The 14476-nt window shown below is 38.3% G+C and overlaps 2 pseudogenes; both read right to left on the bottom strand.

Moving 5' to 3' along the window:
* Window positions 1-2005: 2005 nt before the first annotated feature.
* On the bottom strand, window positions 2006-2852 carry LOC131904588 (large ribosomal subunit protein uL18-like; annotated as a pseudogene).
* Window positions 2853-9155: 6303 nt separating this feature from the next.
* LOC131904491 (glyceraldehyde-3-phosphate dehydrogenase-like) lies at window positions 9156-10180 on the bottom strand (annotated as a pseudogene).
* Window positions 10181-14476: the final 4296 nt, after the last annotated feature.

Genomic DNA, 14476 nt, shown 5'->3' with positions numbered 1-14476 from the left:
GAAAGTCCAGAGATCTGGAATTTGTAATGTAGACATATTGAACTATCTATGACAGGTTATAGGCATATTGAACTATTTATGATAGGCTATAGACATATTGACGTCTCTGTGTTAGGTTCTGGAGACCAGGACAGACAGAATTAAGATCACAGAGTTAAGATCACGGATAGAATTAAGATCAGACCACAGAGTTTCATGAAAGAAACTAGCGAGAGCAATCTTCTTTTAGAAACAATTTGTTGTATAATAACAAAAAAATCTCCTGAAAAATGCCATCACAGCACTTGTTTTGCAGATCAAAGTCAAATTTGGCATATTTTAAGGTATGGTTTTGGGAGAGCTTCAAAAATCACTTTTAGTCCCAAAATAAGGAGGAAAGTAATTGTTCATTTAGTGATTATTATATGCCAGGCTAGTATATTATGTATTACATAATTGTATGTAATTATATATACTAGATAAAATATGATATATACATTTATTAAAATATTTTCAGCCATTAAAAGCAGTAGATTCCTGATACATGCTTTGGTACAAATAAAGGTTGAAGATTTCACCATGCTAAGTGACAGAAGCCAGGCAAAAGGCCACAGTATTACATGTTCCAATTTATATGAAATGTCCAGAACAGATAAATCCATAGGGAAAGCTTAGACTAGTGGTTGAAAGTGCTGTTCAGGGGAGGGAGGAGTGAGAAGTGACTACTATTAGATACTGCATTAGTTTGAAAATAGAAATGTTCTGGAATTAGTGGTGATGGTATCACATTCTTATGATATGATAAAAACCCACTGAATTATACACAAAAAATTCAATAAGCTTCAGATATGACTAGGAAGAAGAGTATATGTCTAGCATGTGTAAGGTCATGGGTTCAAACTCTCTCATTGGAAAATAATCCAGAACAACAAAAATATTACCATCTATATTATAAATGCAACCTTTCCATAGGGTCTTATTTTGTCTTCTTAAATAAAAGATGAGATGGAATTATTTCTTAGAGGTGGACATGGGTGAACAGCTTAAACACAAGGTAGGAAGAAGTATTGTCATGAGGGTAAATCACTGAGAGTCTGGAAAAGCTCTTGAAATGTAAAAAATAGTGTGTGTGTGTGTGTGTGTGTGTGTGTGTGTGTGTGTGTGTGTATCAGAGGCCATTGTGTGGAGTGGGTTCTCTCTTTCCACCTTTATGTGGGTTCTGGGGATTGAAATGTGCTCTTCAGTCTTGTGCAGTGAACACCTTCCACTACTCAATAATCCCATCAGCCCTCTGTGAAGTTCTTCCCGACTGTGTTTTTAACTCAATGAATAATCTTGTTTGAATGACAATATGTTTTTTCTCACTATCAAAGCTATTTGATAAAGTTGGTAATTATTTAAAAATGGTTAGGTATCATTCTATTGTTCCTATATTTGTGTTTGAGTGAAACTTTCTATCGTTGTTAAGTAAAGATATTACTGATGGAGGAAGGCACTACTTTCCTAAATAAATTGTAGTATTTTTCTTTTAAATCTTTTTAATAACAGAGGGAATATTTCTATCAGTGCAATGAACAGATGTTAAGCATACAGTTCAATAAGTTTTGATTAATACAACCACATCTTGAAGAAATGCAACTTTTCTTTCATCTTAGAAATTTTCCAATCACTTCTTCCCATAGGCAACTGTTGTTTGGTTTCTTTACTGCGGATTTATTTTGACTGTGAATTTCACATAAATTGGTATATAGTATACCTTTCTTATGTCTGGTTTCTTCTACTCTGCACAGTAATTTAGAAGTTTGCTCATGTTGTTGTTTGTCAACAGTTTTTTGTTTTGGTTAAAGTACTTTTATTATGAATTTGTATTTATATTTATAATAACATATTTATTTATAACAATACTTTATAAATATTTATAATATAACATATTCATAAATACTTATATTTATGATTCATAACATTTTTTATCTGCTTGGTCATTAGGTTTATTATCTTTATAAAAAAAATCTTCATAAAAATTGCTTTAGTTCTCAGCAACCTGTTCCTGAGCTCTGAGGAAGCTTGCCTTGTTTGGATCTTTCTTCTGGGCAACGATGTTTTTGGGCAGTTCCATCTCTTCACTTCTCTCTCAAGCTTCTCATAGGCTGGATTCTCTCTTGAAGCACCATGAGCTTTCTTATGCATGGCCTCCATCGTGTCTGGAGTCACGTTGTTCTTTATTAACTGAGAGAAATTTCCTATAAGCATTTTCATCTCCCTCCATTAGGTAACGCAGGTAGTCTGCGACACTTGGACCCATGCTGTGCTTACGATGTACTTGTGCGTTGGAATCATAACCAGGGAATCGTTTGGTACTATAGAGAAGCCTCCATCCACAGCTCCCTTAGAGCTCCAAAAACTTTAATGCCAGTTGTAGTTCGGGCGAGACCTGCGTCCAAATAGCAAGCGCAGGTACCAGGCTGACCATCAATGCTTTCCACATTGTGTTCATCTCCAGTCACCTCCGCTTGGCCTTCATAGATCTTGTCCATGCCAAACCTACTGAGAAGCCTGCGGGCCAGCAGCAGGCCAGTACAACAGGCTGTAGCATAATTTGTCAGGCCAACTTTCACACTGCATTTTGGCAGTTCGTGTGCACAGACTGTCATATCCCCTTCTATACGGGCACACGCTATCTGGCAGATGATGTCTCTGTTAGTTACATGAACTATCACTCTGCATTTGACTGTTTTGTACTTATTTTTGTCCTGAATCACCAATCGTTTCCAAGCATAGGAGTCAGTTTTACCCCCTTACTGCCTTCTAAATCTTACTTGGTATCTCTTGAAGTAGGTGTTATTCCTGACAACTTTCACAAACCTCATCCTGTGGAACAGAAACTCTCAATCACAGCTCCATACAGACCTGCAGGCCTGGCAGTGCTAGGGGGAAAAAGCAATAATTACAATTTTCAATTAATAATACTTTATTATTATTATGAATATGCTACATTTTTTGCCCTCCTGTTGATGACATCTGGACATTAGATTTGGTAATTTTGAAAATTGCCATTTCTTGTTCTCGTACAAGTATTTTTTGGTAACACATGTTTTCATTTATTGTGGTATTTACAGAAAAATAACAATGATTTTCCAAAATGTTCTATCAATTCATACTCTTCCCACAGTGAATGACTGTTCCCATGGCTCAGTATCCACAATTAATGCTTGTTTTGTTGACTTTATTTATTTTAGCCAATCTAGTGGACATGAAATGATATTTAATTACAGCTGGTTTTGAAAGTTCTTTAAGGTACTTCTTTTGATTGTTCCAAATTATATGCTCTCTCTTTTCTCTTTGCCTTACGTTTCTTATTAAACTTTAAGGATAGGGTGGAATAGAAAGTGTTAAATGTGGCAAATGCAAGGCAAATGCATTCAAAATCTCTTAGGTTTGAGGTTAGCTATGTGCTACATTGATACAGCAAAAAGTCCCTAATTTCCTCATTTTTTGAGAATTTAAGAAAAAAACCATAGAGTCCACAAACCTTCTTTGTGCAGGACCCACGTTTCCTAAATAAGTATCGCTACCATCCCTCACCAAGATGATTTATGAAATGTCTTTCCTCCCCCTCCTCCTCCTCTTCCTCCTCCTCCTCTTCTTCCTCCTTTTTTAAGTTTATTTGTCTGGATTTCGTTCTTGTTTTTTTCCTTTCTTTCTGAGAGAGAAAATTTGAAGTTGGGTGGGTAGGAGGTTAAGAGGATCTGGGAGGAATTGGCGGAGGGAAAATGATTGAAATACATTATATGAAAAAATGTAAATAAGAATGCATAAAAAGAAGAAGCCTCTCTTTACAGCACTCAGAGTCCATCACAAAACCCATAATGGACACAATGCAGAGATGCACAGACAGAGGGAGCCCAGCCCCAAAGGACACACCTCCAGCATAGCTCCTCTGTCTGTGGCTCCTGGAACAGCCTGGTTGAGGGGGCAAAAAGATTACAAACACCAGAACACCAGGAAATTTGCTGAGAAATAGTCTCTTCTAGAAGTGGCTGCAAAAACAAGGCAGAACAGGTGCAACATCAATAGACAAGTTAATGCTGTGAGATGGCTTTCTGTACACTGTGAATATATGCTGCTGTCATTGGCTGATAAATAAAGCTGTTTGGCCAATGGCGAGGCAGAATAGGTTAGGCAGTACATTCAGACTGAAGAGGGAGGTGAAGAAGGGTGGAGTGAGGAGAAGCTGCGAGCCATTGCCAGGAGACGCAAGATGTGAGAGAGCAGATAATGCCATGAAGCCACGTGGCGAAACATAGATGAACAGGAATGGGTTGAATTAAGTTATAAGAGCTAGTTGATAATGAGCCTGAGCCATAGGCCATACAGTTTGTAATTAATATAAGCCTCTGTGTGTTTACAAGTGGCTGAGAAAACCTCTAGCCACATATTAACATGGAAGGGGGAAAAGTTTTACAGGATCCCACACCTAGACAAAGAACTACAGGCAACTTGTGAGAGTTGGAAGGATACTTTGCCTCTTCTTGGGATGAGCCCTTTTATTGGCTGTCTAATGCAGAGTGGTCAGCCCTGAAGACATATGAACACAAACAAACAAACAAACAAAAATCCAGACCCAGCAGGTTGTAGCTATATACATAAACACATACATGTAAGTGACAATAATAATCCAATAACCAAAGACAAAGCCTATTAACTTGAGAGTCAGGAAGCATGGAAGGACCTGGGGGAGGAAAAAAGGGGGAAAAGTGATACAATTGCATTTCAATTAAAAACATATTAAAGAAATCTATTGGGAATGAAAAATTAGAAATAGATATTAAATGTATTTCTCTTACTTCTATCAAGGAGTTATATGGTTTTCTTGTTCTCTCAATGCTATCAAAATAAAAAGATATTAAAACTTAAAAATTTTCAGATAGAGGCATAAAAATATACATTTTCTTTTAAATATTACTTCGACTTTACTCAGGTAAAAAAGGTATCCTCTTTTTTAAAAATTATTATTCAGTTTGAATGTTTTCTTTTTTTCTTTGTTTCATGGACTATTTACATATGAAATGTTCAATTTCTAAACACTAATTTCAAAATATATTTCATAATCATTGAATTTTAATTTGATCTCATCATTGTTACACAATGAGCTTATCAGGCTTTTGGTTTTTTGATATTTAGTACACTCAAATTATAGTCTATGTGATGGGGGAATGTCTTTCTGTACGCTGTGAATTTGTGTTGTTCTAATTGGTTGATTAATAAAGTCATTTAGCTTATGGCAAGGCAGCTTAGAGGCAGGCAGGAAATTCAAAGAGAGAGACAGGAAGAAGGTGAGAAAGATGCCAGTCAGCGTCCAAGGAGTAACATGTAATGGGACTCAAGTAAAGCCACCGAAATGTGGCGATACATAGATTAATAGTTATGGGCTAACTTAAGATATAAGAGCTAGCAAAAGCTTGAGCCATAGCCATGCAGTTATAATTAATATAAGCCTCTGTGTGTGTTTACTTGGGGGATGCAAGTGGGAGAGATTTATTCTGACCACCGGCATGCCGGGACACAAAAAAGCTCCGACTACATCTATGAACATCTGGTAAGTACTCAAGGAGAATCTGGACACTGCAAGTGTTCTTTAAATGTCAGATCAACATCAAACACAGTGGGACAGCTATTTTATGTCTAGGGTTTTGACAGATGTCTTATGAAATACTGAGGGAGAGGGGCATTAGGGTAGTCACTCATTCTGTTAATCTTTTTCTTTAATGATTAGAATTTCTGTATTAGTCACACATACGTTTCTTTTGTACTCACTGGTTTTGGGCCAGTGGAGTGTGTCAGTCATCCTGCAACTAGAGATTGACTTCTAGGACTCGCGTGATAAAAGGAGATCACCAGCTCCTGCAAGTTATCTGTTGACCTCTACACACACACTGTGGCTCTCACGTATGTACAGGCATATGTACACACACACACACACACACACACACACACACACACACACACACACACAACTATTCTAAAGACTCGGGGGGAAAACTTCTAGAGCTCAAACTAGGAATCAGATATTTATAACTTATTAAATAAGGCATATAAATCAGATTACTGGAGTAAATAATAACCTAATTGAGTTTTTGTAGTATTATTTAATAGGTTGGGGGCTGTAATTAAGTCTTAAAAGAAATTTATTTATGTATTTATTACTTATTTATATTTATTTTGGTGCTAGGAACCAAACCTGGGGCCTTGTGTGTGCAAGGCAAGCTACTCTACCACTGAGCTAGCTACAACCCCAACTGAGTTCTTATTTTAATAAGTTCAAATTCATTTATCTTTCTTTTTTATTGATTTAATCCATTCTTTGACTCTTTCATACCTGTGTATGGTGCACTCTGTTTATTCTGCCCAATCATCCTCTCTTCTTTCCCTCCCACTAATTTCATCCTCTTCTCTTTCCTTATAAGTTTCTCCCCTATGTGTATGCCTTTTTGTTTTGTGACCCACTGGTTTTAGTCAGTACTGTCTGTGTGGCTTTGGGTTTGGCACCATCCTTTGGGACCTTGTGAACAACGGCTGTTCTTTCTCTAGAAGCCATCAGTTAGTTGCCAAAGTTCAGCATGAAGGGGTAGGGCCACACGAGCCTTTCTCAATTTATGATTGGTTATTTATAAGCCCTGTCTTGTGCAGGTACAGTACCACTGCTGTGACATAATATTTGTAATGGCTGCATCAAGCCCTGAAGATAGCATTTCAAACCCCTTCTTCCTTTATTCTGGCTTTAATCTTTCCACTCTCTCTTCCATGATATTCCCCAAGCCTTAGAGGGTTAGTATAAATGTCTGCTTTAGGTCTGAACACCCAGCCATAACTTAGTTTAAGCATCTTGAGTAGTCATGAGTCTCCTTTGCATTTGTCATCGTTCACAGCAAAGAGAAGCTTCTCTGATTAAGGATGAGAGTAGTATTTGCATATGGGTGTAAACATCAGTGTTTTAGACTGCAGTTTGGTGCTAGGTCAATTTAGCAAAATAATAGTAGTGAGTTCCCCTTAGAGCCTATGATCTTCTCAGCCATGGGGTTTTGACCAAATTTACAGTACTAAGCATGTATTTCGTCTTGTGCCTCGGACCTCAAATCCAATTTAGAAAAAATTGTTTACCTCCTTAATAGTCATGTTATTATTGCACCAGTGAGCACATTTTTGAGTGACTGGTTGGTGTTGCAGTTTGTAGAGTTCATAGCTGGGTAAGACATTGATACCTTTCTCCCCCAGTAGCCTGAATAACACCTGGCACTACAAAAGCTAGCCAATAGAAAGGAAGATTCTAGTTCAGCTCCAGATTGTTTTCTCTATACCTTGCAGTCAAGGTATGTGGTGGTTTCAGAAATAGATTATTTTTGTGTTTTTTGTTTTTTTTTTCAAGACAGGGTTTCACTATGTAGCTCCGGCAGCACATCCTCCCATGGGGGTTTTTGGGGTTATGTGATGAAACATTTTATGAGGGTTGGACTTGGGAAAATGTTTGAAAATATGAACAACAGAATGAATCCAAGCGCTTTCTGAATGTGCTTACCTGGAGGAGTTCACAGCAGTGAGGGAGGAACTAAGGTGACTGCCAGTGGCTCAGAAGTGGAAGTGTATTTTGCAGCTCTGAAAAATGCCTAATTTGGGTTTGGCACTCATTGGTTATTCAAGAAAGGGGCCAGCTTAAGAGGAAAGAGCCAAAGTGTGAGGATTTAAAGCCAGGAGTAGGCTAATTTTAGGTTATAGACTTTGGACATGGAAAAGATCCTCAGGGTTATATTAACAGAAGCATTTCTCTGTCAGTTCAGGAAACATTTGACAGAGAAGAGATCAAAAATGAAACTGGCATCAACCAAAGGTTGGGTGAGGCAGACAGCTATGCTGGTAACTGTGCCCCCAAGACTGGATTCTTCCTGTCAGCTGAAGGGAGCAGAGGATTTGGTTAGGGATCATTACAAAGAAAGGTGAATGTAAGTTTCTGCTTGGCTGTTGCTCTGGGTCTTAAAGTAATGGTATGAACAAAAAGGAGTTCAAGTGCATACTGCTTAGATCATCTCATGCATTTTATCCCAGCCTCTTTGTAGGGAATGAAAATATTTGAAATCAAGATAAAAGTATACTGGAAATATCCTCACATTTTTAGAAAGTATAGTTGACATTTAATTCTCTGTGTTGCTTGTCTGTGGGATTAGGGCTAAGGATCAATGTTAGAATGGCTATACCACCAAATCCCCAAATGAAATGCAAGCTTATAGGCTGACTAAATCTTCACAGGGAAATATGAGTTTTCCATGAAGTTTATTTCACAAAAATAAAAACTTTGTTTTAATTCTGAAATTTTATTTTTGCTTTTTGGATATTTCAAATTAAAAATACACTGGTGTTTTCATTTTTCCCTTTTATTTTATATTTTTAATTAAAATATAATTATATCACTTTCCTCTTTTCTTCTCTCATGTACTCTTCCTCCAACCCCTCCCAAGTCCCTTCCACTCTCAAATTAATTAGGCCTTTTCCCTTTGATTTATTATTGTTATATATATACGGACAAATATAAAAATACAACCTAGATCTACTTTTATTATTTGTGTGTATGGTTTCAAGGTTGGCCACTTTGAATTAGATAACCAATCAGCATGCTCATCCCTGGGAGATACTAATTCTCCCTATCTCAGCAGTCATTAGTTGCCTGTAGTTCTTTGTCTAAGGGTGGGAACCTGAAAGATTTCTTTCCCCTTCTATGTTAGCATGTCTATTTGTACTATCATTATCCATGTCTTGTTTATTCAGCCATTTCTAAGAGAGGCAGTCACAGACTTCCTGGTATTCTGGCTCTTAACAATCTGTCTGTTGTCTCATTTGTGGTGTGTCCTGAGCCATAGATAGAGGAACTGTGATACAGATGTATCTATTGTGACTGTGCTCCCTACAATCCATTACTTTTTGCACAGTTGGCATTTACTATATATAGAATATTTGTGTGTGGTGAAGGAGGCCGGGGTCTGTGAACTTTATTGACGGTATTAAAGAGAGTAGTGCTCCCTAGGCTTTCCCCCTTCTTCTATGGTTATGGGATAGAAATTGTGAAAGGAGTCTGAGTGATGGACAGAAACTCATCACCAGCCAAGGGCCCCTCTCTTCTCAAGTTCTTGTTAGGTGTGTGTGGTCCAGGGCTTCTTACACTTGGAGGCCATGTAGGCAATGGGGTCCATGACCTTGTTGCTGTAGCCACATTCATTGTCATACTAGGAAATGAGGTCAACAAAATTGTTGAGAGCAATGACAGCCCCAGCATAAAAGGTAGAAAAGTTGGTATCACTGTTAAAGTTTAAGGAGACAACTTGGTCCTCAGTATAGTCCAGGATGCCCTTTAGTGGTCCCTCTGATACATGCTTTACCTCCTTCTTGATGTAATTGTACTTGACAGCTTTCTGTAGGCAGCAAGTCAGATCTGATACAGACAGATTGGGGGTAGGAATATAGAAGGCCATGTAAGTGAATACCCCATTCAGCTCTGGGATGACAATGCACATAGCCTTGGTAGTGCCTGTGGATGTGGGAATGACACTCTGGCCAGGCCAATGGCCATCACACCACAGCTTCCTAGAGGGGCTGTCTACAGTCTTTTGGGTTGGTAGTTATGATAAGGACTGTGTTCATGAGTTCCTCTATGTTGCCAAAGTTTTCATAGATGATCTTAGCCAGGAGTGCCAAGAGATTAGTGGTGCAAGAAGCATTGCTGACAGTCTTACATGAGCTGTAATGGTTTTTGTGGTTCATGGTTCATGCCCATTACAAACATGAGGCCATAAATAGAAGAGGACAAGATGATGATGATTTTGGCTTCAGCATTCAAGTGGTCCCTGGCCTTTTTCTTGGTGTTGAAGATGCCAGTAGACTTTAAAGCATTCTCAGTACCAGCATCTCCCCATGTGATATTGGGATATCCCTTCTGGAAGATGAAAATGACCTTACCATTGATGAGAAGTTTCCTGTTCTCAGCCTTGACTGTGCTATGGAACTTTCCATAAGTAGAGTCATATTGAAATATGTAGACCATGTAGTTGAAGTTAATGAAGGGGTCTTCGCTGGCAACAATGTCTACTTTACCATAGTTGAAAGTAGCCCTTGTGACCAGGGGCCCAATATAATCAAATCTGTTCACTCTGACCTTCATCCTGTCTCAATAAGAAGAAGTGGATATCTCTGGAGTGGGGAGGAACAGAGAGATAAGAAAAGCTTCTTTGATGAGGGGTAATAACTATACTTACCTGGGGGTACAAGGATAATATTTAGAATGTAGTTAAGGAGTTATGCTGGGTTAAGTTGCAGTAGTAGATTCTCTTCTAAGATCCATGACTTTACTAGTCCCAGGTAGCTGGCTAGGTTTCCAGTATAAGCTTGATTTCTCATCTGTTCAGTGGACTTTAAGTCAACTTTGACAAATGTTAATTGCTATCAACATGTGAGTGCCACTGTTACACCTTTACGGCTATCTTTCCATGCTTGTCATTGTTCTGGTTCACAGGTGTTACATACCTATTGGGGAATTTATTAAGGCAGCTCCACATAGTCTAAGAAAAAAGGAAGTTTATTTTGAAGGGTACCTTACAGCTAGTTAAGGGGTTGGTTACAGGATCCAGGAGAGGTGGAGTGCAGTCCAGTGGTGCTCTCTAGAGAACTCTGCTTGGTCTACATCCAGCATCCAGGATCACTAGGAACCAAGAGAGCTGGCCCATCAGGATTTCGGGTCTTAAGGGCTCCCACCTTGGCCCCGCCTCAGGGGCAGGTCATAGGTAGGCATGACAGTTACTGGAAGCCTCACTGGGGGGTAGTAATTCCAGGTCAAAGCTGGAACAGCTACACACTACATATACCTGGGTAAGACTATTATTTGTTCCTCTCCTTTGGTAGACTGCATAGTACTTTCTGGTACTATGGAACCTAGAATGTAGGAAGGAAGCTTTAAAGTTAGATCCAGCTGGAATAATTCAGGCCCTATGTCCTAAGTATGCTGTGTCTTCAGCAATATGAACTTACTTTAAACATCTGAGAAGCATCCAAGTACAGCAATGACAGCCTATATTGTTTTGAGAGTCATTTGGACTGCCCTGTCTGATCACTTAAAAGAAGGTTTAGTACCTGGTACAAGTTTTTATTAGTTTATGGCTCTTGTGGGAAGCATTGTCACAGCTCAAGTGGCATAGCCTCATTTAAGCTATACATATTTATACATATGCACTTATATATATTATATATAACTTTATGTAAATGTAAAATAATGTGATTTCTTGGGTATTGGTGAAATTATTAAGGCCACTCCACATAGTTAAAAGGGAGGTTTATTTTGTGGGGTAACTTACAAGTGAAGGGATAGGTTACAGGGTCTGGGAAAGGTGAAGCGCAGTCCGGCAGTGTTCTCTGGAGAACTCTACTCGGTCTACCTCCAGCATCCAGGGTCCAGGAACCAAGAGAGCTGGCCCATCTGGATCTCGGGTCTTCAGGGCCCTCTCTTGGCCCTGCCTTATAGGCATGACAGTTACCAAAACCTCAATGGGGGTTGGAACTTCCAGATCAAAGCTGGAATGGCTACCCACTACATCTCCCCCTTTTGTCTAAATAAGAAAGTTCTAACCTAATACAAGACTATATACAAAGGAATGGTTATTAAATATTGTTCAGGAGTAATGAAGGATAATGGCCTAGATAAGATGGAACTACAACCAATGTGAACAATATGAAGCAAGAAACACATACTAAAATCCAGAGAAGTCTAGAGCGTAGGTGAATGGCATGTTACAAAGATCATTCCAAAAGGTGTCCTATCCTAAAGAACCTGAATCTAATACTTAATATGTTCTATCTAAGATGATATATATATATATATATATATATATATATATATATATATACACTAAGTTGTAACTATAACTGCTAGTCTTCAATCTCATCAAAGACCTGAGAAGGAATTTAATGGTACCTGAGAAATGGAAGATGGATGTAAGCAACTTTTGGGAATCTTGCAAGAGTAGACAGAGACAGCTGGCAGCCTAGACAGTCACCTAATGTTTCTCAGCATTGTTGGTGCATTCAAATTGGCTACAGGCCTAGAGTATCTGACAGACCACTTTCAGAAGCAGGAATTCTGAAAGACCATCTTACCCTGTCTTGGCAGAGTTCAGAAGTCACTTTTCCTTGTGTCCCACTTGTCCAGAAGGACAGCACTCGTATTGTCAGCAGTTGAGGCAAGGGTAGTTCTTTTCCCAGTAGGCCATTTTGTGCCAAGAAGACAAACTTCCAAATGGGAATGTCTTAGAAGCCCAATATTTTCTCAGGATCAAATTGGTGCTGCCAGGAGCAATTGTGTCTCACATCAACAGAATTCTAAGTTATTTAAATGCCATAATCTCTAGGTCTATGAAGTGTTTGAAGATTACCTGTCCATCCAACCTATGTATATGTAAATCTGAATAACCTAACTAACGTAACTATAGAGATGACAAGCATAGGTGACTATAAATCTATAAGTCTTATCTACCTAAATAACCTAAGGACTGAGGCTTCATGTAAACAAGGTAAACAGTCTATAAACAAATGTACAGTAAAGGACGATGACTTCAAAATTATGACAATACACAAGATATTTATAACAGAGGTAGGAATGTATAGTGCAATATGCAATATGATAATAATCTTAAATATATATCAATATATAGAATATTCTAAACAGAAGTAGAATATACATACAGTATGACAGATATAAATTTACATTTGTATCAATATACAAATATTTCAAATAAGAGTAGGAATATATGTACATTATAACAAATATAGTTCTGTATTTGTACCAATATACAAATTATCTTAAACATGAATATAAAAATAGTATACATTTGTATCAACATATAAGAATCCATAACTGTAGCTTGAGTTTTCCTGCCTGGCCCACAGTCAGGACAAATCTCTCTCACCTTTCAGTCCCACAGCCGCTCAAACCCGACCAAGTAAACACAGAGACTTATATTGGTTACAAACTGTATGGCCGTGGCAGGCTTCTTGCTAACTGTTCTTACAGCTTAAATTAATCCATTTCCATTAATCTATACCTTGCCACATGGCTCGTAGCTTACTGGCATCTTCACATGCTGTTTGTCATCGTGGCGGCTGGCAGTGTCTCTCTGACTCAGCCTTCCACTTCCCAGCTTTATTCTCCTCCTTGTCCCGCCTACACTTCCTGCCTAGCCAATGGCCAGTCAGTGTTTTATTTATTGACTAATCAGCAACACATTTGCCATACAGAACATCCCACAGCACATAACAGTGCAAATTACAGTGCAAATTATCTAAGGCTGCTATTTTACTAAATTTGTTTACTAGTATATACAATAATCTACCATAATATCTTATACCTATCCATTCCATTTCTTCTTTTCCCTTTTTTTGAGACACATTTCCTTTTCTTAGGGAGAATACTGAGTTGAATATTTTCTTTCACCCCCAACCCTATAACCATCATCCCTAACCCTGAGAAATGTGAAACCTTAGGGAGAAGGAGCGTCATTTTCTTAGAATTGCTTCCTGCTGTTTAGGGGTGATGTTATCTCTGTTGGGTACTGTAAGAAAGCTCAGATAGTTAAATCTCAGTTAGACTAACTGTAGCTTCTGTAGCAAGTCTCAGAGTAATGAGTAAGATTGTCTGAAATTCTGACAAGAAGTGTGATATGATGATGATTACCATGGCATCATTCTGGATTGGGTAGAGTTGTTGTTGGGGCCCCATCTTCCTTCTGGAGACTTCTGAGATTGCTATTGGAAAAACTTGTTTTTTATCAAAATGGAAAGTTTGAATTTAAAGATGACATGATATGTAAGAAAGGATTCCAAGAAATCAAGAGTAAACATTGAAGAGAATTAGAATCTTGAAGACAATGGTCCCTTTTTATTGGTTTCCTTCTGTCCCACACCAGAGGGCTCTTCTGATATGGGACTGAAGAATCTCTCAACCTTTTCTTTTAGCAATATGCTTGGGTTTAGAGAAGGAGTGAGCCAATTCCGTCTCCAAAGCCAGCTTGGTTTATAATTGAATTGGAACCACAACTTTTATAGATTGATAGAGATAGAGATGTTAGTGAGATTTTACCCTGTGTAGATTGGTACCAATAGATTAAAAACCTTGGTATTATTTGTGGCTGCTACATCCCTCTTTACTGACCTCCCTCCCCACTTAGTAGTTAGAGATCTCTTGCCTGCTTTTCTGTTTTCCATTTTATATTGCTTGCTATTCCACTCTCAAGGACCTCGGATGGTTCCTTTATACTTTCCTGGTTTCTGTGCTTACTCCATGTTGTACATTCTCATTTGAAGATTTGGAGCTAGAAGACATAGATGAGAGAGAACATGTGGTATTTGACTTTCTGAGTCTGGTTTACCTCACTCAACATCTCTTTTAGATTTCATGAATTAATTTTTTTTT

The sequence above is a fragment of the Peromyscus eremicus genome, chromosome 2, assembly GCF_949786415.1.
Source record: "Peromyscus eremicus chromosome 2, PerEre_H2_v1, whole genome shotgun sequence".
NCBI classification, from domain to species: Eukaryota; Metazoa; Chordata; class Mammalia; order Rodentia; family Cricetidae; genus Peromyscus; species Peromyscus eremicus.
This window is presented reverse-complemented; position numbering and strand designations above follow the sequence as displayed.